General features: G+C 43.5%; 1 pseudogene; it reads right to left on the bottom strand.

Annotated features, from left to right (window-relative positions):
• The window catches only part of LOC129709016 (alpha-2,8-sialyltransferase 8F-like), a 72,167-nt pseudogene that overhangs the window by 29,974 nt on the left and 17,163 nt on the right, over nt 1–25,030 (bottom strand).

Genomic DNA, 25,030 nt, shown 5'->3' with positions numbered 1-25,030 from the left:
TTGCTATGAAAGCCAACATGCCATTCGCTTTCTTTACTGCCTGCTGCACCTGCATGCCTACCTTCAATGACTGGTGTACCATGACACCCAGGTCTCGCTGCATCTCCCCCTTTCCCAATCGGCCACCGTTTAGATAATAATCTGCTTTCCCGTTTTTGCCACCAAAATGGATAACCTCACATTTATCCACATTAAACTGCATCTGCCAAACATTTGCCCACTCACCCAGCCTATCCAAGTCACCTTGCAGTCTCCTAGCATCCTCCTCACACCTAACACTGCCCCCCAGCTTAGTGTCATCCGCAAACTTGGAGATATTGCCTTCAATTCCCTCATCCAGATCATTAATATATATTGTAAATAGCTGGGGTCCCAGTACTGAGCCTTGCGGTACCCTACTAGTCACTGCCTGCCATTGTGAAAAGGACCCGTTTACTCCTACTCTTTGCTTCCTGTTTGCCAGCCAGTTCTCTATCCACATCAATACTGAACCCCCAAGGCCATGTGCTTTATTCTTTGGAGCGCAGAAGGTTAAGGGGGGACTTGATAGAGGTCTTTAAAATGATGAGAGGGATTGACAGAGTTGATGTGGACAAGCTTTTCCCTTTGAGAATAGGGAAGATTCAAACAAGAGGACATGACTTCAGAATTAAGGGACAGAAGTTTAGGGGTAACATGAGGGGGAACTTCTTTACTCAGAGAGTGGTAGCGGTGTGGAATGAGCTTCCAGTGGAAGTGGTGGAGGCAGGTTCGTTGGTATCATTTAAAAATAAATTGGATAGTCATATGGATGAGAAGGGAATGGAGGGTTATGGTATGAGTGCAGGCAGGTGCGACTAAGGGAAAAAAAGTTGTGTCGGCACGGACTTGTAGGGCCGAGATGGCCTGTTTCCGTGCTGTAATTGTTATATGTTATATGTTAATTCTCTTTTGAATGCACCATGAATCAGCCTCCACTGCCTTCTTAGGTAAAGAATTCCACAAATTCACTACTCTCTGGGTGAAAAGGTTTTTTACTCATATCAGTTCTACATGGCCTACCCCTTATTCTGTGACCCCTGGTTCTGGACTCCCACAACATCAGGAACATGTTTCCTGCATCTAGCTTGTCCAATCCATTAATAATTTTATATGCTTTATAAGAACCCCTTCATCCTAATTTCCTGTAAATACAAGCCCATTCTTTCATCAGATGACAGTCCTGCCATCCCAGGAATTAACCTCATGAACCTACGCTGCACTCCCTCAATAGCAAGAATGACCTTCCTTAAATTAGGAGATCAAAACTGCTCACAATACTCCAGGTGTGGTCTCACCAAGGCCCTGTAGAACTGCAGAAGGACCTCTTTGCTCCTATACTCAAATCCTTGCGTTATAAAGGCCATTAGCTTTCTTCACTGCCTGTTGTACTTAAATGCTTACTTTCAGTGACTGATGTACAAGGACACCCAGGTCTCATTACACTTCCCCTTTTCCTAATCTGACACCATTCAGATAATAATCTACCTTCTTGTTCTTACCACCAAAGTGGATAACCTCACATTTATACACATTATACTGCATCTATACTGTATGGATCACTTCATAATCCACACTGACTTGGTTCGATCCTGTTACTGCTATCCAAATGCGCCGCTATTACATCTTTAATAATTGACTCCAGCATCTTTCCCACCACTGGTGACAGGCTAACTGGTCTATAATTCCCTGTTTTCTCTCTCCCACCTTTCTTAAAAAGTAGGATAACATTAACTGTCCTCCAATCCACAGGAACTGATCCAGAATTGCAAAATGATCACCAATGTGTCCACAATTTCTAGAGTACCCTGGGATGCAGACCATCAGGCCCTGGGGATTCATTAACCTTCAGTCCCAACAGTCTACCCAACACCATTTCCTGCCTAATGTGAATTTCCTACAGTTCTTCCTTAGTAAATACAGAACCAAAGTACCTGTTCAACTCGTCTGCCAATTCCTTGTTCCCCATAATAAATTCACCTGTTTCTGTCTTCAAGGGACCCACATTTGGATTAACTAATCTTTTCCTCTTCACATACCTAAAGAAGCTTTTCCTATCTTAAGGACGTTTAACCTTTACAATTTCTCAGTTCTATCCACAATGACTCTACATCTTCTGATTCTATGTAACCCCTTGCAAAGGACTGAATTTCATTCCTTCCCTACAGAGCACCCAGAGAAAACGCACGTGGTCACAGGGAGAACGTACAAACATTGTACAGACAGCACCCATGGTCAGGAACAAACTCATGCATCTAGTGCTGCTAGGCAGCACCTCTGTTCTTTCGCCACTGTGCCGAATTGGCTGAACAGGTAGGAAGCAGTGCGTGGTAGTGAAAGGTTGTTTTTTAAACTAGAGACCTGTGACCAGTGGTGTGCCTCATGGATCAGAAATGTTTGTCATCTATATCATCAATTTGGATGATAATTTACAAGGCATAATTAGTAACTTTCAAGATGACACTAAAATATGTGGTATCCTAGACAGTTAAGATCGTTATCAGGAATTACAATGGGCAAATGGCCACGGAATGTCAATATAGTTCAATTCAAATAGTGCCGATAATGTAAACTTTTGGGAAGTCAATTGGGCCAGGTCTTCACAATGAAATGATGGTGCCATGAGGAGTGTTATAGAGCCAAGGGATCACAGAGTTCTGGTACACATTTCCCCAAAAATGGCATAGCAGCAAGATAGGGTGGTGAAGAATGTTTTTGGAACACTGGTGTTCATCAGTAAGAAAACTGAGTAGAGAAGTTGGGATGTTATTTTACAGTTGCACAAGACATTGGTAAGGCCACACCTGTTGTATTGTGTTTAGTTTTGGTCATCTTGCTAAACATTAAAAGATGGAAAGAAAACAAAGATTTATGAGGATTTTGCCATGACTCAAGGCCCTGAACTATCGTGACAAGTTGGATAGGCTTGGACTTTATTCCTTCGAGCACAGAATGCTGAAGGTGACCTTGTGGAGTCAAATGTGTTTAATTGTCATATGTAGCGAGAAGAGAACGATGGAGTTCTTACTTGCTGCTTTGTTGATATTGGCTGCCTTTGTTTGATTTGGCCTCTACATTTTTCACCTCAACTGCTCTACTGCTGCAGAGCTCCCCACGCCCCAGCCAAGTTAGTTTAACCAATTGTAGGTTATTCATTGTTGGATTAGTTGGTTCTGAAAACTACTACTTACCTTTTTTTCCCCCAATGAGGCAATGAAGTTCACCAGTCAGCACTGGCTACAACCTACAAGACCCTCATAGAACCATCGACCTTCTGACAACTCACTAGGACCTCCTGGCGACCCACCTACGGCACAAGAAATCTCCCTGCTCTCCATGGAGGCTTCATCCTAGTCGCCGCTAATTTTTCAAGATGTTGAAAAATTCACAGAGACAATAATGAGGCTGCGACTTAGTTCCCAGTATATGGGAACTCTTCATGACCATGAAGGCAACTCCCCAGCAAATACCTGCGAACATGTGGCGACCATGTGGTGACTGCATAGCTTCCTGCAGTCGTGTAAAAAGTCACCTAAGTGGGACAGGCCCATTACTCTCCCTTTATTTCAAATTCTTTCACTTTTTTTCTTTTCATCCCAAATAACAATTTCTGACCATTCAAATTTTGGGACCTCCTATTAAATGATTTGGTCTGAAGACTTATCAACCAGCACACAGACTAATCCAGCTGTCCCTTGTTTCTCTCTTTAAAATTGTTGTATTTATAACAAGCAATTTAGGATGAATAATATTTCATTCTATTCCACAGTGAGATGAGAGTTGTTGTCATGAAGCAGTGGTCACAATAAAAAGGGATAAATTAGAATAAAAAGTGTTGATTTTTTATGCTGTGGATAACTACGTTTTTTAAAATGGAATCCAAAATATTTATTTATCCTTGTGTTTGGAAATTTACAGGATAACTACTTCCTGGATTGTGCAAGATGTGTACCTACTTGTTGCGAGAAGGAGACGGAAGTATTCGGTGAGAATTGTGCAATCTGGATCCCTATTTGCATTAATTATACTCATTTTCCAGCTATATACCACTTAACCTCTAATTCATTGTGTCTACCGCTCCCCTTCAGTCACCTAATGAAATGTGCCTTTGTCAATATTTATTTATATCTACACATTTTTACAAGATATAAACCTGCCATGATTTCAACATTACGTGAACAAGTTGTACTCATTTGCGCTTCCCTCATGCGTTTTAGACTCTGACCGTTTCTTCTCAAACAGAAAAGACAAAGTGAGATTGCTGATGATACTGCCCCTTCTCCCTTTTCATGGTCTGTTTCTTCTTCTTCGCTTGATTACTGCTTAGCTCTTCGTACCCATCTTATTTTCCAGGATGGGAAAATCAAATGCATAGCTTTAAGGTGAGAGGGGCAAAGTTTAAAGGAAATGTGCAGAGCAAGTTTTTTTACACAGTACGTGGTGAGTGCCTGGAACACACTGCCACAGGTGATGGTTGAAGCAGATACCCTGTTGCATTTAAAAGATTTTAGGATAGGCGTATAGATATGTAGAGAATGGAGGGGTATGGCTTATGTGCAGGTATATAAGTGATGGTCTTGTTATCGTGTTCAGCACAGACTTAGTGGGTTGAAGGGCCTGTTCTTGTGCTTTACTGTTCTAACTTCTCCTTGGCGAGTGTGCAGTTTTCAGCAAAGCCACCATGCATTTCGCAACTCCTCTGCCGAGTACTTCTGGTTGAGACTTTTTATGTCAGGATGCCAGTTGTAGTGGGAGACTATGGAAATAGAACAGGTTCTTTTTCTTAGGTACACAAAAAAGCTGGAGAAACTCAGCGGGTGCAGCAGCATCTATGGAGCGAAGGAAATAGGCAACGTTTCGGGTCGAAACCCTTCTTCAGACTTTTTTTCAGGTTCTTTTTCTTTTATGTTTCTTAGCAGTCATATCTGCTATTCAATCCAGACTGAACTAAACTCCAGCAAGTTCTGTCCCAGTGCTGTCAAAAGCTCATCTTACATTAACCCAATCATCCCCAGAATCATTTCCTAGCCTAATTGGGTCTCCCAACACAATATTCCACCTCTCCACCAAGTTTGAGGAGCAGAATTTGACCATTCAGCCCACGAGGTATACTCCAGCATTCAAACATGGCTGAACTATCTTTCCCTCTCAACCCTATTCTACTGCTTTTGCCCCACAACCCCCAACACCTTTACTATTCAAGAATCTGTCTTACTCCACCTTAAAAATATCTATGAACTTGGCCTCCACATCCTTCTGTAGCAATGAATTCCACATATTTACCATCCTCTGACTAAAGACTCTCTGACCAGTGACACACTGTCAATAATCTAATGATGGGTAAAGTGGAATGTCAGCCCAACCTTCTGTACAAGCACCAAGTCTCTCCAGGTCCTGATAGATCTACCATTGCAGTTTACAAACCCAGGACACCCTCTAAATTGATGCTGCACTTTGGTGTTCTTTGAAAAACTGTGTATGTGAATGCTAGTTGTAGTAGATTGTGACTAGATTTATTCTAATGTTCAGAACCAAGGCGAGGATGTTGGGGTTTATGTAGATAGCGTCAGTAACATTGTTGTAAAATATTCAGGATTGGAACAGTGAACAGATGAGTCTGCTTGAGTCAGTGCTATTGAACACGGATTGCATTCTCGTATAAACCAAATGTTCTGTGTAACTTGTACAGGATGGAAAGCGAAAAATTAAGAAGATTTGTCGCCAGTCTTACAGCATTGCTAGTGCCAGGCTGAACCACGGCAGCAGAGAGCTAGTGAGAGACCAGGAAGTATTCTGGTAGAGATATTTTATCCTGTGGGTACTTTTAGATGGGCACATGGAAATGCAGGGAATAGATGGATATGGGTGTTGTACAGGCAGATTAAATCGCATTAGCTTGGCATTATGTTCAGCACAAACATTGTGGGCCTAATGTCCAATTTCTGTGTTGTGCTGTTCTATGTTCTAATAATCTGGGGTGAAGAAAACAGTTAAAAATGAAGATCTCCACCCCCCACAGTAAATAACATATTAAAAATGCAACATGTATTCTGTACATGTGTATGAAAGTATTTGAATCAATAATAATATAAATTCCTGTTAACGATTTTCATCTTGATTTTCCTTTAATCCATGCACATGCAGGCACAAAATAAAACATAACCTACCTTAGGAAATAAATCTACAACATCTGGTGTAACTTTAAAAATTCTTTTAGTTTCTGCATAATAACTGAAGTTTGTTTCCAATGGTGAATTTTCTTGTGTAACAATAAAATTTTGAGATGCATTGCAACATTTCTCCAACCGTGACCTGGAAGAGAGAACATAATCTTAGTATCACAGAAACATACGGCACAGAAACAGACCCTTTTGACCCACCCCATCCACGATGCCTCTCCATTGACCACTCTCTGTGTGAATAATGTACCCCTCAAATCTCCTTTAAACTTTCCCCCTCTCCCCTTGAACCTATGCCCTTTGGTTCTATATTCCCCTGGCCTGTGAAAAATATCCTGACTCTCAACCCTATCTCTGCCCCTCAGAATTTTATAAAACTCTATAGACCCTACAGCTTGTGACCTTCCAGTGAGGGTAAACCTAGTCGATCAAGTCTCCCCTTATAACTGCAACCCTCCATTCCAGGCAACATCTGGCGATTCTCTTCTGTATTCTCTCTTCTGTTACCACATCCTTCTTGTAACGTGGCCACCATAATTCTAGAAAATATTTCAAATACAGTTTAACTGACATTCTGTACTGCAATAACGATGTTATTTTGTGACTCATTTTGTACCATCGACTGTTCATAGTTTTGCAGTTTTGCTATGCCATCGCCTGTAAGTCATGAAATAGTAGATTGTCGCGGCCTGGACAAGGTGAAGAAAAGGCCAGAAGCCAGACAGGATCAAAAGTAGTTTAATGAAGTCTCGAGAACACACCGCATCCCCGTGAGCAGGACCTGGGAAACCCCGTGGGAAGACAATCGTCCCTGTCCCTCAAGAGCCGAGGTGGATGACCCAAGGAGAGGCCTAACCCCCAGGGACCGCCACATGATTCCCTTTCCGGTCCCAATTTCAGTCAAAACTGATACCATCACACAGCACACTGCGTATTGGAACATGGAACAACTGATGTCTGTCTTGTGAATGCATCATTTCCATATAAATATTACTGAAATCAGTTTCCTGTATACTGATAAGCACTTTAGAAACATAGAAACATAGAATACTGTATACTTGTAAGAATACTGCATGTGTCTCTGCAAGTTATGTTATTTAGCAAAGCAGTTGATTAGATAAAGTAACTGACAACTTCCCTGCCTTCGTGGGTGAATGAGGGAAATGCTGAGACATCATATAAACCATGTATGAAATCACCATGTATAAAATCATGAGAGGACTAGATCAGGTGGACGCACAAAACCTCTTGCCCAGAGTTGGGGAATCATCAACCAGAAGGCATAGGTTTAAGGTGAAGCGAAAAAGATTTTATAACACTCTGAGGAGTAACTTTTTCACGCAAATGGTGGTGGGTGGATGGAACGAGCTGCCAGATCAGGTAGTTGAGGAAGGGACTATCACAGTGTTTAAGAAGCAATTAGACAGGTACATTGATAGGACAAGTTTAGAGGGATACTAGACCAAGTGCAGACCCGTTGGGTCTGTTTCCCCAACGGCGTTTGCGGGGGGATGAGAAGAGGGGAGGGAGGAGGAGGAAACGGGATAGATTTTGGAGGGAAAGGAGAGCGGGGTAGGGGGTGAGGGTTGGGGAGAGAGCTTTGGGGGGGGGGGATGGGGAGGGAGGGGAGGAGGGAGGGATGGGGAGAGGGGTGGGGGGGAAAGAGGGGAAAGAGAATGGGGGGGAGGGAGGAGGAGAGGGGTAGCGGGAGTGATGGAAGAGGGACAGAAGGATAGGGGAAGGGTGTGGGGGGAGAGAGGGAAGGGGGGGGGGAGAGGGAGAGAGGGAGGGGGGGGGGGGGGGGTGAAGAGAGAGAGAGGGGGGGGGGGGAGAGAGGGAAGGGGGGGGGGGGGGAGAGAGGGATGGGGAGAGGGGTGAAGAGAGGGGGAGGAGAGAGTGGAGAGAAGTGGAAAGAGTGGGGAGGGAGGGAGGGGTAGAGGGGGTAGAGGGAGAGGTAGAAGAGGGACGGGGAGTGGTCGAAGAGGGACAGAGGGGTAGGGGAAGGGGTGGGGGAGAGAAAGGAAAAGAGAGAGGGGTGGGGGGGAGAGGCGTGGGGTAAGGGGGTAGAAGAAGGAGAGTGGAGGAGGGAGGGATGGGTAGGGGAAGTGGTGAAAGAGGGACAGAGGGGTAGGGGGAGAGGGGAAGGGGGTAGGTGGGGAAGGGTGGTGGTAGAGACGGAAGGGGGTGGGGGGGAGAGAGGTATGGGGAGGTGTGTGATGGAGGGTGGAGGAGGAGGAGAGTGGGAGAGAAGTGGAAGAGTGGGGAGGGGGAGGGGTAGAGGGGGTGGGGGGGGGGGTAGAAGAGGGACGGGGAGTGGTGGAAGAGGGACAGAGGGGTAGGGGGAGGGGTGGGGGAGAGAAGGGAAGAGAGATGGGTGGGGTTGGGAGAGGCGTGGGGTAAGGGGGTAGAAGGGGAAGAGTGTGGAGGGATGGGTAGGTGGAGTGGTGGAAGAGAGACAGAGGGGTAGGGGGAAGGGGGTGGGGGTAGAGAGGGTGGGGAAGGGTGGTGGTAGAGAGGGAAGGGGGGTGGGGGAGAGAGAGATGGGTGGCAGAGGGAGAGGGGTGAGGAGAGGGACACATAGAAACATAGAAATTAAGTGCAGGAGTAGGCCATTCGGCCCTTTGAGCCTGCACCGCCATTCAATATGATCATGGCTGATCATCCAGCTCAGTATCCTGTACCAGCCTTCTCTCCATACCCCCTGATCCCTTTAGCCACAAGGGCCACATCTAACTCCCTCTTAAAGTTAGACAATGAACTGGCCTCAACTACCTTCTGTGGCAGAGAGTTCCAGAGTCTCACCACTATCTGTGTGAAAAATGTTTTCCTCATCTCAGTACTAAAGGATTTCCCCTTTATCCTTAAACTGTGTCCCGCTTGTCCTGGACTTCCCCAACATCTGGAATAATCTTCCTGCATCAGACAAATGCAATTCAGGACTTTTCTCTTCACAAGCAAAGTCAGAATGACGGTTAGTGAAGAATTCGAATAATCGCTGAGCGTTTCTATATGGCAACAATGTATTTGAGCATTGGGCATTGTGACATCACACGATGGAACGTTCACCATGGGCTGGGGTCCTGCAAAGGCATATGTAAATGATCCATTCCGATTGGACATCTGTGAGCATCAGACATTGTGACATCATCACACGATGGAACGTTCATCAGGGGCTGGGGCTGGTGCTGCTTCTATGGGTGAGAAGCCAGTTTATTTTTGAAATATTGAGGTGGGGTGGGGGGGGGGGGGGGTGAAGGATTTGATTAAAAAAGTGTACTTAGACACGACGAAATGTAATGGGGAGAGGATACTTAGAAAAAAAAGTGAAATCTCTACCGAAATGGAAAATATGTCGGCGATTCTGCGTCTGGTTTCGGAGTTGCAGGGAATCAAAGGAAGAAACGCGGCCGGAAGCCGTACATGCAAATGGATCCATTCCGATTGGACGTCTGCGAGCGTCGGGCATCGCGATTGGAAGTCCGCGAGCATCGGGCATTGTGACATCGCACGGCGGGAACGAATCGAAAGGCAGGAAGGGCGCCGTACGGCAGGCGGTCGGATGGGGCGAGAGTTTTATATATATACACTAGATCAAGTGCAGACCCGTTGGGTCTGTTTCCCCAACGGCGTTTGCGGGGGGTGAGAAGAGGGGAGGGAGGAGGAGGAAATGGGATAGATTTTGGAGGGAAAAGGACAGCGGGGTAGGGGGTGAGAGATGGGGAGAGAGATGTGGGGGAGGGGGATGGGGGGAGGGGGGGGAGGGAGGGATGGGGAGAGGGTTGGGGGGAAAGAGGGGGGGAAAGAGTGGGGAGGGGGAGGAGGAGAGGGGGGGTAGCGGGGAGTGATGGAAGAGGGATAGGGGAAGGGTGTGGGGGGGGAGAGAGGGAAGGGGGGGTGGGGTAGAGAGGGAAGGGGGGTGGTGGAGGAGAGAGGGATGGGGGAGAAGGGTGAGGAGAGGGGGAGGAGAGAGTGGGAGAGAAGTGGAAGAGTGGGGAGGGAGGGAGGGGGTAGAGGGGTAGCGGGAGTGGTAGAAGAGGGACGGGGAGTGGTGGAAGAGGGACAGAGGGGTAGGGGGAAGGGGGGGGGGGAGAGAGGGGAAGGGAGGGGAGAGAGAGATGGGGTAGGGGTGGGAGAGACGTGGGGTAAGGGGGTAGAAGTGGAAGAGTGGGGAGGGATGGGTAGGGGGAGTGGTTAAAGAGGGACAGAGGGGTAGGGGGAAGTGGGTGGTGGTAGAGAGGGAAGGGGGTGGGGGAGAGAGAGAGATGGGTGGCAGAGGGAGAGGGGTGAGGAGAGGTACACATAGAAACATAGAAATTAAGTGCAGGAGTAGGCCATTCGGCCCTTCGAGCCTGCACCGCCATTCAATATGATCATGGCTGATCATCCAGCTCAGTATCCTGTACCTGCCTTCTCTCCATACCCCCTGATCCCTTTAGCCACAAGGGCCACATCCAACTCCCTCTTAAATATAGCCAATGAACTGCCTCAACTACCTTCTGTGGCAGAGAGTTCCAGAGACTCACCACTATCTGTGTGAAAAATGTTTTCCTCATCTCAGTACTAAAGGATTTCCCCCTTATCCTTAAACTGTTCCCGCTTGTCCTGGACTTCCACAACATCGGGAACAATCTTCCTGCATCAGACAAATGCAATTCAGGACTTTTCTCTTCACAAGCAAAGTCAGAATGACGGTTAGTGAAGAATTCGAATAATCGCTGAGCGTTCTCTATGGCAACAATGTATTTGAGCATTGGGCATTGTGACATCACACAATGGAACGTTCACCATGGGCTGGGGTCCTGCAAAAGCATATGTAAATGAATCCATTCCGATTGGACATATGTGAACATTGGGCATTGTGACATCACATGATGGAACGTTCATCAGAGGCTGGGGCTGGGGCTGGTGCTGCTTCTATGGGTGAGAAGCCAGTTTATTTTTGAAATATCTTGGTGGGGGGGGGAGGTGAAGGATTTGATTAGAAACGCGTACTTAAACACGACGAAATGTAATGAGGAGCGGATACTTGGAAAGAAAAGCAAAATCTCTACCGAAATGGAAAAGATGTCGGCGATTCTGCGTCTGGTTTCAGTTGCAGGGAATCAAAGGAAGAAACGCGGCCAGAAGCTGTACATGCAAATGGATCCATTCCGATTGGATGTCCGCGAGCGTCAGGCATCGCGATTGGACGTCCGCGAGCATCGGGCATTGTGACATCGCACGGCGGGAACGAATCGAAAGGCAGGAAGGGCTCCGGACGGATGGGGCGAGAGTGATAGATAGATAGATAGATAGATAGATAGATAGATAGATAGATAGATAGATAGATAGATAGATAGGGCAAATGCAGGCAGGTGGGACTAGTGTAGATGGGACATATTGGTCATTGTGGGCAGGTTGGGCTGAAGGGTCTGTTTCCACACCGTATGACACCAAGACTCAACAATTGTGAGGGAATGGTAACATTTTAGAAGAAACTGAGCTACATTTGCATGTCTTAGGCCCCAGAGCACTTCATTATCCCATGGTATCAATGGTATCTCCAGAGTCCTGACCAATATTTATCCCTTAAACATTTTAACTGCAATAAAGAATATTATTGCCATTTGTGAGAGGTTGCTATCCATGAATTTACTATTATATTTCTCACTATTATATTTCTCACATTACAACAATGACATTTATTAGATTTTAACTGGTTTAGACTCAAGGGAGTTTATATAGCTCCCTTTCTATAGTATAGTAAATAAACATGGAAGTTATTGAATTATGGACATCATGGACTAATTTTCCCTAGCAATATTCCAGCAATCTGATTGAAAATACATTTAATAGAGACCTATTTTTAAATTGTTTCACTTCCCCTAAGTAATTTGACAAGCATGTGCCAGCAAGAGCTATAACTTTGTGTCATACATTACTTGTGTAGCAGGCAATTCTCTCCAAATAACTAAAAGTCACATTGTGACCACTTCCTGTCTGCGCTGCATTTTGATTTTAGAAAAAAATGCTATCATATATCACTATGATTTTTTTGCCATCTTACTCACAGTCCTCCTCCGCTGAGGCAGCCTTGAGGAGGTTTCCGATCGATGAAAAATAAAAAAGTTATGAGTGTTTAAAAAATCTTGAGATCAGCTGATTGGTCCTCTCGCCAGTCAATCACCACGATGAAGGTAACGCCCCTTCCGGGGGGGCAGCACTATAAAATCCCGGATGCCTGGACATGAGTCGGTCACAATGGAAGATCGCGAGGGAGAGTCCACAACTATGATTCTAAGTTGTGAGTCAACTGAACTGTGAGTCTGCAATGACTTGCAATAAATGATTTGTTAGCCCTGAATGACAATGCAATGAATTGTTTGGCAATTTGGTAGCCTGCACTCTGCTTGAAAATATATGAAATTGAATTTGGTGACCAACACTCTGCTGGAAATGCTATGAAATTGAATTTGGTGGCCTGCACTCTGCTTGAAATGCCATGAAATTGAATTTGGTGGCCTGCACTCTGCTTGAAATGGAATTTCAAGGAATAGCCGTGAGTTAGTAGTGTGTCAAGTGTTATGGGGAGAAGGCAGGAGAATAGGGTTAGGAGGGAGGGATAGATCAGCCATGATTGCATGGTTTCGACTTGATGGGCCAAATGACCTAATTCTGCTCCTATCATTTACGACCTCATGACCTTGAAAGATCATGAATTGATGTTCGTCGGATGCATAGCAAGTGGTCTTGTAGTAGTCAGTAGTCAATTCAATGGCTACTGACCTACCTAGCGACATATCTTTTCCCTGTTTCCCCTGGAACAAAGGGTGACCTTCGAGAAATTTATAAAATAACCAGACTAAGTGGGACCCGTTGGGTCTCACACGGGAGGGCTGGTTCCCCAACACAATATTCCACCTCTCCACCAATTCCAATATTGGTGGCCAGTGGGGGTGCTAGTATGGGTGTTATGGGCCGAAGGGACTGGTTTCCAGAGAGCTAGTATGGACATTGTGAGCCGAATGGATTCTTGGGCTGGCAGCTCAGTCACTCAGGCCTGGTGGGCTGGCAACTCAGTCGCTCAGGCTTGGGTGGGCTGGCAGTTCAGTCACTCAGGCCTGGTGGGCTGCCAGAGAGAGGGAGAGGGGGGGGGGGGGGGAGAGGGAGGGAGGGAGAGAGAGAGAGAGACAGAGATAGAAAGAGAGAGAGAGAGAGCGAGAGGGGGGGAGATAGAGAGAGAGAGAGATAGAGCAAGGGAGAGAGTGGGAGAGAGAGAGAGAGAGGAGAGAGAGAGACAGAGAGAGGGAGAGAGGAGAGAGGGGAGAGAGAGAGAGAGGGAGAGAGAGGGAGAGAGAGAGAGAGAGAGAGAGGAGGTGGAGAATCAATTTTAGACATTTTTCATCTTTTTCTGCAGATCACAGCAATGAAAGAGGAAAGTCTATCCTTGCCTGGAACTCACGTGCAGCCAATGAAGGGAGGGAGAAAAATATTGGGCTGAGGTTTAATACTTGCAGGGGTAATACTTACTGATGGGCCGAAGGGACTCCTCCTGGGCTAGTACAGGCCCGATGGGCCGAATAGGATCTTTTTTTTTTTTTAAAAGAGTGAAATCTCAGTGAAAGGCACTTTTTTTGGACTTTTCCTGATCTTGCAAAATGCTCGCCCTGGGCTAATACTGGTATTTTGGGCAAAAGGGACTGGTTTCTCGGCTAATAGGGGCTTGTGGGCCGAAATTAGTGGTTTCAGGCAGGCCAAACAATTCATTTCAATTTCATTTCAAGCACAAGGCAGGCCGAATAGCTCATTGCATTTTCATTTCATTTCCATTGCCATTGCAGTTTCAAGCACAGGGCAGGCCAAGCCAAACAGCTGATTGCATTTTCACTTCACTTCCATTGCCATTGCAGTTGCAAGCACAGGGCAGGCCAAGTCAAACAACTGTTTGCATTTTCACTGCACTTCCATTGCCAATGCAGATTCAAACACAGGGCAGGCCAAGCCAAACAGCTGATTGAATTTTTACTTCACTTCCATTGGCATTGCAGTTTCAAGAGCAGGGCAGACCAAGCCAAACAGCTGATTGCATTTTCACCACTTCCATTGCCATTGCAGTTTCAAGCACAGGGCAGACCACGCCAAACTGCTCATTGCATTTTCACTTCATTTCCATTGCCATTGAAGTTCAAGCCGAGGGCAGGCCAAGTCAAACAACTCATTGCATTTTCACTTCATTTTCATTGCAGTTTCAAGCACAGCGCAAGGCAAGCAACTCATTTCGTTTTCAAGAAATTGCCTAGAATGAGTCCTGGCCTCTCCCTCACCATCTTGCAGACTGACTGAGTCATGTTCAGGCATCTGGGGTTTTATAGTCCTGCTGTAATGAAGGTGACTCCCCCCCCCCCCCCCCCCCCCCCCCCCCCCCCCCCCCCCCCCCCCCCCCCCCCCCCCCCCCCCCCCCCCCCCGGATGGGGCATTACCTTCATTGTGGTGATTGGCAGGCGAGAGGATCTCAAAGTATTTTAAACACTCATAATTTTTTTATTTTTAATCAATGGGAAAAATCCTCAGGGCCTGCTCAGCAGAGGAGGACTGCAAGTAATATGGCCAAAAATCATAGCGTTATATGGCAGGGTTTTTCTAAAATCAATATACAGTGCAGACAGGAAGTGGTCAAGATGAGACTTTTAATTATATAGATGACAGGCCTAGATAAAGTGGATGGCCAAAATCTAAAACTATAAATTATTGATTTAAGGTAAGAAGGATAGGTTTAAACGCGATGGATGGTCAACAGAAGGTAGTGGATACATGGAATGAGTTGCCTGAGGAAGTGCTAGAGATAGAAATAAACACAACCTTTAAAAGACTGCATGGTGGGTAAGCGGTAGAGTTGCTGCCTTCCAGCGCCAGATACCAGGGTTCGATCTTGACTATGGATGCTTGCCTGCACGGAGTTTATATTTTCTCCCCATGACCCGAGTGGGTTTTCTCCAGGATCACCCATTTCCACCCACACTCCAAAGACGTACGGGTTTGTAGGTTAATTGGTTTGGTATAATTGTAAAATTGTCCCTAGTGTGTAGGGTAGTGTAAGTGTGCAGGGATCGCTGGTTGACATGGACTCCGTAGGCCGAATGGCCTGTATCCATGCTGTATGTCTAAACTAAACTAAACATTTGGACAATTACACGGATAAGAAGGATTTAGATGGAAATGGGCCAAATGCAGGTACAGTGGCTTGAAAAAGTATTCATACCCCTTGAACCTCCACATTTTGTCACGTTACAACCACAAACGTAAATGTATTTTATTGGGATTTTATGTGATAGACCAACACAAAGTGGCGCATAATTGTGAAGTGGAAGGAAAATGATACATGGTTTTCTAATTTTTTTACAAATAAAAAACTGAAAATTGTGGCGTGCAAAAGTATTCAGCCCCCCTGAGTCAATACTTTGTAGAACCACCTTTCGCTGCAATTACAGCTGCAAGTCTTTTGGGGGTATGTCTCTACCAGCTTTGCACATCCAGAGACTGAAATTTTTGCCCATTCTTCTTTGCAAAATAGCTCAAGCTCAGTCAGATTGGATGGAGAGCGTCTGTGAACACCATTTTTCAAGTCTTGCCAGAGATTCTCAATTGGATTTAGGTCTGGACTTTGACTGGGCCATTCTAACACATGAATATGCTTTGATCTAAACCATTCCATTGTAGCTCTGGCTGTATGTTTAGGGTTGTTGTCCTGCTGGAAGGTGTACCTCCGCCCCAGTCTCAAGTCTTCTGCAGACTCTAACAGGTTTTCTTCCAAGATTGCCCTGTATTTGGCTCCATCCATCTTCCCATCAACTCTGACCAGCTTCCCTGTCCCTGCTGAAGATAAGCATCCCCACAGCATGATGCTGCCACCACCATGTTTCACAGTGGGGATGGTGTGTTCAGGGTGATGTGCAGTGTTAGTTTTCCGCCACACATAGCGTTTTGCATTTAGGCCAAAAACTTCAATTTTGGTCTCATCTGACCAGAGCACCTTCCTCCACATGTTTGCTGTGTCCCCCACATGGCTTGTGGCAAACTGCAAACGGGACTTCTTATGGCTTTTTTTCCCAACAATGGCTTTCCTCTTGCCACTCTTCCATAAAGGCCCGATTTGTGGAGTGCACGACTAATAGTTGTCCTGTGGACAGATTCTCCCATCTAAGCTGTGGATCTCTGCAGCTCCTCCAGAGTTACCATGGGCCTCTTGGCTGCTTCTCTGATCAATGCTCTCCTTCCCCAGTCTGTCAGTTTAGGTGGACGGCCATGTCTTGGTAGGTTTGCAGTTGTGCCATACTCTTACCATTTTCGGATGATGGATTGAACAGTGCTCCATGAGATGTTCAAAGCTTGGGATTTTTTTTATAACTTAACCCTGCTTTAAACTTCTCCACAACTTTATCCCTGACCTGTCTGGTGTGTTCCTTGGGCTTCATGATGCTGTTTGTTCACTTATGTTCTCTAACAAACCTCTGAGGCCTTCACAGAACAGCTGTATTTATACTGAGATTAGATTACACACAAGTGGACTCTATTTAATAATTAGATGACTTTTGAAGGCAATTGGTTGCACTGGATTTTATTTAGGGGTATCAGAGTAAAGGGGCTGAATACTTTTGCACGCCACATTTTTCAGTTTTTTAATTGTTAAAAAATTTGAAAACCATGTATCATTTTCCTTCCACTTCACAATTATGCGCCACTTTGTGTTGGTCTATCACATAAAATCCCAATAAAATACATAAAATATGTTTGTGGTTGTAACGTGGCAAAATGTGGAAAAGTTCAAGGGGTATGAATCCTTTTGCAAGCCACTGTAAATGGGATAAGCTAAGGTAGACATCTTGGTTGGCATGAATATGTTGGGTCAAAGGGCCTGTTTTCATGCTGTATGACTATCTGTGGAATGTGAGATGAAACTGGAACACTCAGAGTAAACCCACCATTTAGAGTGATACAGTGTGGAAACAGGACCTTCGGCCCAATTCGCCCACATCGACCAACAATGTCCTGGCTACACTCGTCCCACTTGCCTGTGCATGGTCCATATACCTCCAAACCTGGCCTATGCATGTACCTGCCTAACTGTTTCTTAAAAGATGGGATAGTCCCAGCCTCAATTACCTCCTCTGGCAGCTTGTTCCATACACCCACCACCCTTTGTGTGATAAAGCTACTCCTTGAACCTATGTCCTCTAGTCCTCGATTCCTCAACTGGGCAAAAGATTCTGCATCTACCCGATCTATTCCTCTCATGATTTTGTATACCTCTAAGATCTCCCCTCATCCTCCTGAGCTCCATGGAATAGAGACCCAGCTTCCTCAACCCCTCCATATAGTTCACACCCTCTAGTCCTGGCGACATCCTCGTAAATCTTTTCTGAACCCTTTCAAGCTTGACAATATCGTTCCTATAACATAGTGCCCAGAACTGACACAATACTCTAAATGCGGTCTCACCAACGTCTTATACAACTACAACATGACCTCCCAACTCTATACTCAATACTCTGACTGATGAAGGCCAAAGTGCTAAATGTATTTTTGACCACCCGATCTACCTGCGACTCGACTCGATCATTAATTTGTTTTCATGAATAGTTTAAATGTAGTTGTTACATTTCAGAAATGATAAAGTTGACAAATTACCTCAAATTCTTGTGCTCTTTTTTGTTCCTTACCCATCTACATTTCTGAAGTACCTTGAACAGATCAATATAATTCTTCTCAGCAAACCTAAGAGCAAAAAAAACAATTAACATAGTGTAAAAGGTGAGCAAAGTCTAGTTAGAAACAATATGCAAATGTAGTAGAAGTAGATCCAAAAGTTTGGATTTTAAGACACAAACTATTTCTGTCAAGTATTTTGCTGATGTAATTTCTGATCATGGGACTGACGTACACACATCTTCCTTCACTCTCTTCACCAGCTCAAGAAGTGTAAATCAGATGAATGAAATAACCGATCAGAACCATTATTATTTCCATACCCCTTAATATTGTGAGTGGTGTCCATCTTGTACGGTTGAAACTGACCAAAAACCGAACACGGAGGAATTTTGTAGCTGGAACAGATTTCAGTGATGCCAGCCTTAATAAAGTGCACAGGTTTCACAGACTGTTCCTCCTAAGTTCTAGATGGAAAGATTGTTTCATGATCGCCTTGATTTACCCGCCAAGTTCAGGTTGACCAATTTTACTAATTTTATGCTAATGCCATTTTATTCTCCCCACATTCAATCAACTCCTCACAGGTTCTACCACATACCTACATCCCTGGTCCAATTTACACAGGCCAATTAACCTACCAACACGCACATATTTTGGAGCACCAGGAACAAACTCACCTGCTCACAGGGGGAAGGCGCAAGTGTGAGGTAGCCAATAAGTTCCGCCATCCCGGGAATTAACCTTGTGAACCTACGCTGCACTCCCTCAAATCGCAAGAATATCCTTCCTCAAATTTGGAGTTACTTGTTTAGGGCCTGTCCCACTTTCACGACCTAATTCACGACATCTGCTGAGTTTGCCCTTGACTCATACTCGCAACATGGTCGTCACGAGGTCGTAGGGGATCATGGGTAGGTCGTAGGTAGGTTGTGATGCTAGCCCTAGGTACTCGTGGCATCAAGTAGGTCGGAGCGTTTTTCTAGTCTGATGAAAAATGTCCACGAGTAAAAAATGTCGTGAATCTCGTCGTGAAAGTGGGACAGGCCCTTTATAAAGGCCAACTAGGCTTACTTTCAGTGACTGATGAACAAGGACCCACAGATCTCTTTGTACTTCCCCTTTTTCCAACTTGACTCCATTCAGATAATAATCTGCCTTCCTGTTTTTGCTACCAAAGTGGATAACCTCACATTTATCCACATTAAACTGCATCTGCCATGCATCTGCCCACTCACCCAACCTGTCCAAGTCACCTTGCATCCTTATAGCATCCCCCTAACAGTTCACAATGCCACCTAGCTTTGCGTCATCTGCAAATTTGCTAATATTACTTTTAATCCCTTCATCTAAATCATTAATGTATATTGTAAATAGCTGTAGTGCCAGCACCGAGCCTTGCAGTCCCCCACTAGTCACTGCCTGCCATTCTGAAAGGGACCCGTTAATCTCTACTCTTTGTTTCCTGTCTGTCAACCAATTTTCTAGCCATGTCAGTACCCTACCCCCAATACCATGTGCTCTAATTTTGCTCACTAATTTCCTATGTGGGACCTTATGAAATGCTTTCTGAAAGTCCAGGTACACTACATCCACTGGCTCTCTCCTGTCCATTATCCTAGTTACATCCTCAAAAAATTCCAGATGATTAGTCAAGCATGATTTCCCCTTCGTAAATCCATGCTGACATGAACCAATTCTGTTACTGCTATCCAAATGTGCCGCTATTTCATCTTTTATAATTGACTCCAGCATCTTCCCTATCACCGTTGTCAGGCTAACTGGTCCATAATTCCCTGTTTTCTTTCTCCCACATTTCTTGAAAAGTGGGATAACATTAGCTACCCCCCAATCGACAGGAACTGATCCTGAATCTATAGATCATTGGAAAATGATCACCAATGCATCCACAATTTCTAGAGCCACTTCCTAAGTACCCTGGGATGCATACCATCAGGCCCTGGGGATTTATCAGCCTTCAGACCCATCAGTCTGCTCAACACCATTTCCTGCCTAACGTCAATTTCCTTCAGTTCCTCTGTCACCCTCGATCCTCTGGCCACAAGTACTTCAGGGAGATTTTTTGTGTCTTCCTTAGTGAGGACGGATCCAAAGTACCTGTTCAACTCGTCTACCATTTCCTTGCTCCCAATAATAAATTAACATTTTTCAGTCTTCTAGGGTCCAAGTTTGATCTTAACTAATTTTTTTTCTCTTCACATACCTCAAGAAGCTTTTACTGTAGAAACATAGAAAATAGATGCAGGGGTAGGCCATTCGGCCCTTCGAGCCTGCACCGCCATTCAATAAGATCATGGCTGATCATCCAACTCAGTATCCTGTACCTGCCTTCTCTCCATACCCCGTGATCTCTTTAGCCACAAGGGCCACATCTAACTCCCCTCTTAAATATAACCAATGAACTGGCCTCAACTACTTTCTGTGGCAGAGAATTCTACAGATTCACCACTCTCTGTGTGAAAAATGTTTTTCTCATCTCGGTCCTAAAAGGTTTCCCCTTTATCCTTAAATTGTGACCCCTTGTTCTGGACTTCCCCAACATTGGGAACAATCTTCCTGCATCTAGCCTGTCCAACCCCTTAAGAATTTTGTAAGTTGCTATAAGATCCTCCCTCAATCTTCTAAATTCTAGCGAGTACAAGCCGAGTCTATCCAGTCTTTCTTCATATGAAAGTCCTGCCAACGTCCTGCTATCCTCCATATTCTTGGCTAGATTACCTTTCTCCCCGTATTGCCTTTTCAGTTATACAGTGTATGAACTAACAACAATCCAATCTGTCCGTCTGCATTAATTCTCAGCTGTACCTATTAATCCCCGACTGCTTTCTATGACACAAGGTGGAATATGTTCATGTCCGAGCCATGTCCCAGCCATTTTATTGATAAGGACAATGATAATTATAATATGGAGGATTTAGCTAATAGCTTTAATAATTTTTTTGTAAATGTTGGACCAGACCTGGCTAAACAAATCCCTGATCCAGGGCCATCTGGAGAAACTCCTGAGAATTTATTGGAGAGAAATCCCTGCTCTATGTTTCTTATGGCAGTAGATGAAAAAGAACTGTTGGACATTGTTAAAACATATAAAAACAAAATGTTTACTGATTTCAACGACATTGACATGTCGTTAGTTAAGATGGTCATTGAGGGGATTTCCAAACCTCTAACATTCATCTGTAATTTATCTTTCCAAACCGGTACTTTTCCAATCAAAATGAAAATAGCAAAAGTCATACCAATATACAAAACTGGGAACAAGCATCATTTCACAAAGTACAGACCTGTTTCTTTACTCCCTCAATTCTCCAAAATACTAGAAAAAATGTTCAACAATAGACTAGACATATTTGTAGAAAAGCATAAACTAATCACTGAAAGTCAATATGGATTCAGATCAAACAGATCAACATCACTTGCAATAATAGAATCAATTGAAGATATCACAAACGCTATTGACAATAAACTATATGCAGCTGGGATATTTATTGATATAAAGAAAGCATTTGATATGATCAATCATGATATTTTATTAAAAGAATTAGAAAGGTATGGCATCAGAGGTCTAGTACTAGATTGGATAAAAAGCTATTTAAGCAACAGGCAACAGTTTGTGAAGCTGGGCAGCTACAGTTCTACATGTTTGGACATTGCTTGTGGTGTCCCCCTGGGGTCTGTGTTGGGTCCAAAACTATTCATCATGTATATAAACAACATTTGTAATGTGTCCAATGCCTTGAGGCTGGTCTTGTTTGCAGACGACACAAATATTTTTTGTTCTGGGAGAATTTTAAACAACTACTGGACAAAATAACAAAAGAAATGGGCAAACTGAAAACATGGTTTGACAGGAACAAAATATCATTAAACTTGAGCAAAACCAAAATAATGTTATTTGGTAATTGCAGAACAAATACACAAGCAAATATAAAGATAAATGGGGTTGAAATTGAACGAGTTCATGAAAATAAATTTCTTGGGGTTATAATGAATGATAGAATCAGCTGGAAATCACACATTAAACATGTACAATCCAAACCGTCAAAAAGCATTTCTGTATTACACAAAGTTGAGCAGGTTCTGGATCACAAATCACTCCACATTCTCTACTGTTCACTAATCTTACCATATTTAAATTACTGTGCAGAAGTCTGGGGCAATAACTATAAAGGTTCGCTACATTCATTAACTATTCTGCAAAAAAGAGCAATACGTATTATCCACAATGTCAGGTATCTGGGTCAAACTAATCCATTATTCTTACAGTCAAAATTATTAAAATGAGAAGATTTGGTTGTATTTAAAACAGCACAGATACCATTTAGGGCCAAAAATAACTTACCTGGAAATATACAAAACTTATTCAATGAGCGAGTGGGGGGGGGTTATAATTTAAGAAGAATATTTAATTTTAAGGTACAAAGAGTCCACACGACCAGAAAAATGTTTTGTATTTCGGTCTGTGGAGTAGGATTGTGGAACAGTTTGAATGTGGAGTTAAAGCAATGTCCAAATATGAACCAATTCAAAATGACATACAAAAAACTTTTTTTCACAAGGTACAGGGATGAAGGGGATGGTTGACAAACAGGGGTTAATGTTTATTTATTATTTTATTTATTATTTATTTATGTTTTTTGGTTACTTCATACATATATTACTTGTATGTGTATATCAGTTGTATATATATATATATATATATATATATATATATGTCTGTATGCATCTCTAAAAATTGTCTGGGGTATTATTATTAATTAATTATTAAATATGGAAGAAGGGTTTAGGGAGAAGGGGTGAGATTAAATAAGTTATTCTTCTTCTCACTCCTTTTCAAGCTTGTAAAGAAAAAGTGTTGGACATTTAAATTTTGCTTTATGCTTTTCATTGCTTTGCAAATATTGCCTGGAATGTCCAATTGTTTGACTATTTCGATTTTGTTGTTGTTATTTATTCCTATTTATGTCTTTACTTGTTCGGAACAAATAAACAAATAAATAAATAAATACCCCTTCTCTAATATTGCTTGCGATTTTGACTGGAAAAGTTTCAGCCCCTGTTTAACCTGACAAATTATTGGACGCCCCAGTATCATGCCCAAAGTTTTTCACGGTGGTGCAGCAGTAGAGTTGGTGCCTCACAGCGCTTGCAGCGCCAGAGACCCGGGTTTGATTCCAGCTATGGGTGCTGTCTGTACAGAGTTTGTATGTTCTCCCCATGACCTTGTGGGTTTTCTCCGAGATCTTCGGTTTCCTCACACACTCCAAAGACGTACAGGTATGTAGGTTAATTAGCTGGGTGTATGCAAAATTGACCCTAGGGTGTGCAGGATAGTGTGGATCAGTGGTCGGTGCAGTCTTGGTGGGCCGAAGGGCCTGTTTCCGTGTTGTATCTCTAAACTAAACTAAAACTAGATCCCCCACTATTTTCTTTGAACTGGACAATTAGTTAATTGGTGGAACTGACATCACGGTATACCTCGATTTATTTTCCTATTGGTTAAATTCCCGAAATGTTCATCACTGATGCAAGAGGGAACACTTGCTTGGCTGATCTGATATTTTCCCTTCATTTCCCCATATTAATGATTCCCTGATTATATTACATAGCTTGTATTGTCTCGTCTTCAATGCATGCCGCTTCGGTTAGGTTATTTACCAATTCAATATTTTGATTCGCTCTGATACCAAGGAGTATCCTGTATGTTATCAGTATGATCAATTACTTCAGTTTGCAGATTATCATTCATCTGCTCTCTCTTGCAATTCTTTGTAAAGGCTTATAAGGCTATAGTCTAATTTATATTACTAAATCTCTGTTCTTGACCGCTTTTGGCCATCTGTGCTGCGATTTCCGAGAGAATGCCGCCACCTACGGCCATCATTTTTGGCCACCTCGCTCAGAGCCCCCCTCTGCCGCATGTGTGCTGAGGATTTTTCCCGTCGATTAAAAATGACAGATATTAATGTTTTTACAAAATTCCCCATTTTCTCTGCTGTCCCCGCTGGCGGCAGGGGGGAGGGACTATAAAATCAGGAAGTGGTGTGCCTCACTCACTCTTCAAGATGGAGGAAGGCAGAGGGTCATGTTTCTCCGAGCTGTGAATAACATTAAACACATGTCTACTCAAATGTGAGTGCTCTTAGTGGTTCTAAATTGCTTACAAAAAAATGTCTACTGGTTCTAAAGCTTGCAAAAAAATGTCTACTGGTTCTAAAGCTTGCAAAAAAATGTCTACTGGTTCTAAAGTTTGCAAAAAATGTCTACTGATTCTAAAATGCTTGCAAAAATTGTCTATTGGTTCTAAAGCTTGCAAAAATGTGTATTGGTTCTAAATGCTTTCAAAAAGTGTCTATTGGTTCTAAATGCTTGCAAAAAGTGTATATTGGTTCTAAAATGTTTGCAAAAAGTGTCCTTTTTTGGTTCTAAAATGCTCACAAAAAAATGTCTATTGGTTCTAAAGCTTGCAAAAAATGTCTATTGGTTCTAAAGCTTGCAAAAAATGTCTATTGGTTCTAAAGCTTGCAAAAAAATGTCTATTGGTTCTAAATGCTTGCAAAAGGGGTCTATTGGTTCTAAAATATTTGCATAAAGTGTCTATTGGCTCTAAAATGTTTGCAAAAAGTGTCTCTTTTGGTTCTACAATGCTTGCAGAATGTGTCTATAGGTTCTAAAATGTTTGCAAAAAGTGTCTATTGGTTCTACAATGTTTGCAAAAAGTGTCTCTTTTGGTTCTACAATGCTTGCAGAATGTGTCTTTTTTGGTTCTAAAATGCTTGCAAAAAAAATGTCTATTGGTTCTAAAATGCTTGCAAAAAATGTCCATTGATTCTAAAGCTTGCACAAAGTGTCTATTGGTTCTAAAGCTTGCAAAAAGTGTCTATTGGTTCTAAAATGTTTGCAAAAAGTGTCTCTTTTGGTTCTACAATGCTTGCAGAATGTGTCTCTTTTGGTTCTACAATGCTTGCAGAATGTGTCTTTTTTGGTTCTACAATGTTTGCAAAAAGTGTCTCTTTTGAGTCTACAATGTTTGCAGAATGTCTTTTTTGGTTCTAAAATGCTTGCAAAGGGACTTCCGGCGGCGTCATGGAGAATTAGGGTGCAGCATTGAGCTTCTCCCCCGTAAAAAA

Source organism: Leucoraja erinacea, chromosome 2, assembly GCF_028641065.1.
Source record: "Leucoraja erinacea ecotype New England chromosome 2, Leri_hhj_1, whole genome shotgun sequence".
NCBI lineage: Eukaryota > Metazoa > Chordata > Chondrichthyes > Rajiformes > Rajidae > Leucoraja > Leucoraja erinaceus.
Note: the sequence above shows the minus strand (reverse complement) of the source record. Positions and strands in the feature narration are given on the sequence as shown.